Below are 5,787 nucleotides of genomic sequence, written 5' to 3' on the forward strand. Positions count from 1 at the left end.
ATCATCCTACTAGTATTAGTATTAGCTTCCATTGTTCACAAAATCACAAGCCGAAAAAAATACCAACAAGCTCTGATGCTAGTATGAAAGAGCCCAGCAGTGGAAACAACACAAATATTCAATACAAGAACAATATGGAAGTACTCACAACACAATATGGCAGCAACTATGAACAAGAAAATATAGCAAGTAAAGCAATCACAAGAGCACATCAAAATTTTAATGTGGAAAACATTCTCAATGTGAGAGGTAAAAACTATGAGTAATCCAGACCAATAAAATAGCTCCACTACAATCAAATGAGGTACAAGAGAGTCTCAAACAAAGCACAAAAATATGCATATAACCAGCCAAAATATCAAAGCACCAAAGCTTACAAATGCGAAGCAAGAAGATGAAGAATACCCAAAAAATAAAGTTGTTGTTCGAAGCTTATTTCTTTCTCTGAAGACCATTAATTAAAATCTCTGCCTTTCAGAATAAATAACAAGATGTGAAGAATCAACAATCAAAATTTTAGGTCAATCCAACAGCGAAAGAATGAGAAACTGCTGTTCAAAGAATGCTGCTTTGTGTAAAATTGGAAAACCTATTTTCTCCCTTTCGAAGCCAATTTTTCCCACTGCAGACTTCCAATCAACAACTTCACCATCCAGAATGAAGAACTAGATGATAGAAACACACAGTTTAAATTTCAAGCCGATCCAACGGTGAACAAAATGAGAAACTTCTATTTGAAATTTGCTACTTTGCATAAAAATGAGAATTCTGTTTTCCCTCTTCTCTCTCACTTTGATGGCTACACTCTCTACCTCACAATGACCCCAAAATCTGATTAGGATTGTAACTCAATGAGTGCAAAAGAGACACCCAAAAAATTGGGCTTAGGCCTCACAAAAGAGAGAAAAGAGCCCAACAAGAAGTTGTAGACAACAAAAGCAATATACTCATGGTTAAATTACACAGTTGGTCCCTACACTTTCAGTGAAATTGCAAATTGGTACCTACACTTTAAAAGTTTGTAATTGGGTCCCTAAAAAAAATTAAAATTTATAATTTAGTCCTTACCATTCAAAAAGTGTTGATTTGACAAAATATTCTCAGCATATGCTGAGAAGATTCTGTTAAAATAGAGATTATGTTGAGAATATTCTGTTAAATCAAACACTTTTTGAATGGCAGAGACTAAATTACAAATTTTAATTTTCTTTAGGGATCCAATTACAAACTTTTAAAGTGTGGGGACCAATTTGTAATTTCACTGAAAGTGTAGGGACCAACTGTGTAATTTAACCTATACTTATATAATAGGACTCATACAACAATTACTAAGGGAACATTGCAAGTCAACCAAGAGTAAAAGTTCAATTTACCAAATAAGTAAGAATACTAAAATGTTGAAAGTTTGTAAATGTATATGGCAATGCCTTCTCTTACATGAACACCAGATCAGACAAGTAAGTATTTTTGTTTGCGGTGGTGATGGGCAAAGTCAGTCACAAGCTTCAAAGTTTGATTGCTACTATGGTCCAACACAAAAGTTCAATAACCATAACAATGTGCCGAATCTTTCATATTTTGACACAATGTGAAAAAAAATACATAAATAAATGAAAAAAGAATACATTTTGATTAAACTAAAAGAAAGCTTTTCATTAGCTTAGTAAAAAGCCATACATGAATGTACATTGTGAAGAACTGACGGAAATAAATTCTACCATAAAAATTAATTCATGTGAATTAGTTATATATAATTAGTGCACTACCAATATTTCCAAACTTTTTATTGATAAATAAACTGAACATAACTCAAACCACTGATTTTGTAGAGGAGTAAGACAATGTTCTTAAAAATAAACAAAATAGAGCAAGTGCAGCACCTTGTAATATTTTTTTTCATCATTCGTCTTTTTTTTAAGCTCACCATTAGTAACACTTCTTCGATAATCTTCAGAGGAAAACACATAGACATAAGATGCCTATCACTATAAGGTAACCGGGAAATAGTAGTGGTTTTTTTTGGGGTTTAGAGCGTGGAGATTTGGTTTTGTGACGGTTCTAATGAACCACTGGCACAACCGCAGCAAATTAGATAATTAATTTTGCAGCGGTTGCAGACCGCCGCTATTTTCGTTAGTGGATTTTAAAAAAAATTGCGGTTTTTTTTTTAAAATGCCACGGTTTTCAACTGCTACAATTTCATACAAGAGCTTAAAAAAGCTGATTAACTACATAAATGGTTTATACTATTTCTCTTTACTATAACCTATTTTCTTTACATCGTATTTATTAAAGTTGAGATATTAACATAAAAAATACTAAATAAATAATAGATAGATATATAATCACAAAAAAGGAACTAAACTAACCCTGTTATCCAAAAGATTATCCCAGGCCTTGCCACTAAGAGCATAGCGGATTGCAAATTTAAGCAAATCAAGAGGCACATAGGTCACTAGACTGTAGAGCCAGATTACACCAGCCCAATCCCATTCTATTCCCTTGATTCTTGCAAAGCTCTAGTTAGCATATACTGCAAGAGCAGTTGCCACCTGCCAATTACAGAAAGTTTTTCAGTTACAATAGAAGAAAACTAAGTCAACACATATCTTTACATATTAGGTTACTGAGAGAAGAACAAAGAGAATTAAGATTACCAGCTGAGCAATCATGGAAGAACCCAGTAGAAAAAGACCAGGTCTTTCAACGTAGGACCAACTGCAAGACCTAGTGACAAAAATTAGTGCCCGACTAATAATTCTGACTTGTAGATAAAGGGCTGCCATCATTTCTGGAAGGCTATGTCTCAGAGAACTTACACCAAACTTGTCTTGCAACAACAGAAAGTTAGTGTTCATAACTGTCACAATTTCCACTAGTAGGTGATAACATGTGAACTTTCATAAATGAATCTAATCTATAATTTTATAATGGAGCTCATCCCTACCAGTTTCTATCTACAACCAAATATACTAAATGAAATGTGAAATTAAATTGATTATCAAGAAGAAGTCAGTGCCCTTCATAAGCCAAAAAAATACTACTATCATTAGAGCCAGGTAACTTCCAAGCACAATACCAGTAGCTAATATCTCCCTTAATTTCCAGCTATCAGGTTGTTGGGGGTGGTTTCACTCTATCCTTGGATATTCTCATAATGGTACCTAAAGGGATGATGGTGAAGGAAAATTAAGTTGAAAAATCACACAACAGTCTTGGCAAACTATATGAAGGTCATTCTGCACAATATTATCTTACCATCATTTAGTATGACCATGATCAACACCATAAAGGGTTCAAAATCAAACTTCCAAATCAATGCACTAAACATGAAATCAAACTACAAAATAAGTAGATCAAATAAAATTATATGAACTATTTAATTAGTTTCTACATATATCTGCCATAAGCAAAAATGAAAAATTTTGCAATGTTAGAACACTAAAATATCAAAAAAGTAGAATGAAGTGATTAAATTCTATATGAAAGAAAACTAACGGTATAGTTCTTCATCCTTTGGAAAATTGCTGAGATGATATGAAAATAGAGAATTAGTGAGTAGAGAAGATGAGACTAAGCTAGATTGGATGAGAGGAAGTGTATTATTAACGTTCTTATTAGTATGAGTAACAGCGATGATATATATAGATACATCACATACTTACCTTACAAAAAACAAGATAAAATAGGATAAAGATTAACTAACTAATATAAAACTGTAACTACTCTTTAACTATATCAATTGCAGAATTTATATCAATATAGATACTCCCCACAATAGAAATTTACAAAGACTTAAGCACGAGATACAAAGTAAGTATATGCTCGAGAAGCCCGATCTGCCCAAATACTAACCCATCAAAAACTATATGGAAATTGGAAAATTTTCAACAATTATTTGAAGAAATTTAAAAGCGGCTTATAATTTGATAATGTATCTCCATGCAATGGATAATTTTGAGGAATGGATAATTGAAGTTTTTGTAAATTCAAAATATGAATTCGGATTTTGGGTTATTAACTAATGGTTTTCAAAAAGGTTTGGGTTTTTGGATGATTAACAGTTAGTTTTTAAAAAGATTCATAAGACGAGCGATGATCATTGAAATCAAAAAATAGTTTTCTTTTAAATATCCTCTTATAACAATTCTTAAAAACCCTCTACTGAGAACCAGCGAGGACGATGTTCTCACCCCCTACAGATTTTTCTTTTCAGGACGGATGAAAAGTTATAAGGAGTTTTTTTTTATCATCTAATTGTATTCTATGTTATTATATATACAATTATAGTTTTTCTTCACCTTTATTATTATATTTATAAGAGGGATAGGAGTTGTAATGATATGTATGTATGTATATTTGTAAGTTACTTATATAAGAAGTTTTGTATTTGAACTGGGTTATATATGCATGATTGATTGAAATAAAAAGTATTTTCGGTTTTTTAAAGAAAACAGTGATATGGCTTCATGTTAAAGGCTCATATTTTATTATTAAATATATGTAAGTCGATGTAATATTCTTGCTATCAGAGTTGCGTAGCGAGAAACATGACATTCTGATAGTAAGGGTGTTACACATCTAATTCTTAATAAGGTTGCAACCATTTAGCATATAATAACAAGATAAGTAGCAAGTGTAAGTACGCTATTACAAGCATAATAATTAGCAAGCTTTCGTAGTGCTCATATCATTATTGTGAACCAAAACCATAACAATTCCTCTTCAAATCCCTCATGTTTAATTTTATCTATTTAAAGAAGTAAGATAAACAAGTCTTTGTAAAGAAACACATGCTTGATTTCCTATAATAAAATATAGCAATTTTGGAGAAAAATAAAGAGTACAAAATAAAAATCCCAAAATGAAGTGAATTGATAACACTAGGCAACCATTATTGTAGGGATTAAAAGGCAAATTAGAAGACATACCTTTGTTGATTCATATATAGGTTCAAACAACAAGATCACATTCACCCGATTTTGATAGCTTTCACCACAACATTTATTTGGTTTTGAGAACCTTAGCTAAAATAGAAATTGGGCTTGTAACAAACATAATTAGCTAGTATAATTAGACAAATTTCAAGAATTTGTCTTGTTTTTGTACTCTAGCAATGTGAAAAAATCAATTCAATGACCTAGGAAAAAAAAGAAGACAAAATAAGAAAGCAAATACCCAAACAAACAAAGAAAGGAAAAAGGAGCAGAACCAGTGATGGATGGTGACAGTGAAAGGTTAGCGATGACATGGACTGGAGGCGATGACAGAAGTAGGATGCTCACGCATCTATAGCAGATTTGAACAACGCACACATAGAACGAGATGGCGAGCAGATCCGGAAGAAGAGACGAAATAGAGGAACTCGACATCGGTAGAAGCAGCACCGATAAAAGTTTGGGATAAAGGTCGGAGTAGATAACAACCAGGGATGACGGTGAGAAAGGTCGAGGAATGAGCAAATATAGGGAGAGTGAAACATAGAATGAAACAGAAAGAGGGCAAGTTGAGACTGAACCCTTGATGGATTAAAAGAGTCAGGTTAGCGGCGGGTTTTATAAAATCACTGCAAAATCAAATTATACCATTGCTCTTCTCAAAATCGCAGCCTGAATCAACGTTAAATTGGCATATAGTGGTGGCTATCAAAATAGACACTAATAATCTGTCGCTATCCTCCGCTTCTGTTGTAGTGTGTGTTCAAATATTGGCAACTAAGCACTCCCAAACACAAAATAGAACAACAAAACACAAACCTAAGAATGCAATACTAAAATCACATTGCTA

The 5,787-nt window shown here is 32.6% G+C and overlaps 1 pseudogene; it reads right to left on the reverse strand.

Moving 5' to 3' along the window:
- Positions 1-521: 521 nt before the first annotated feature.
- On the reverse strand, positions 522-5,372 carry LOC107465346 (plasma membrane ATPase 4-like; annotated as a pseudogene).
- Positions 5,373-5,787: the final 415 nt, after the last annotated feature.

This window comes from Arachis duranensis, chromosome 9 (genome assembly GCF_000817695.3).
Source record: "Arachis duranensis cultivar V14167 chromosome 9, aradu.V14167.gnm2.J7QH, whole genome shotgun sequence".
NCBI lineage: Eukaryota > Viridiplantae > Streptophyta > Magnoliopsida > Fabales > Fabaceae > Arachis > Arachis duranensis.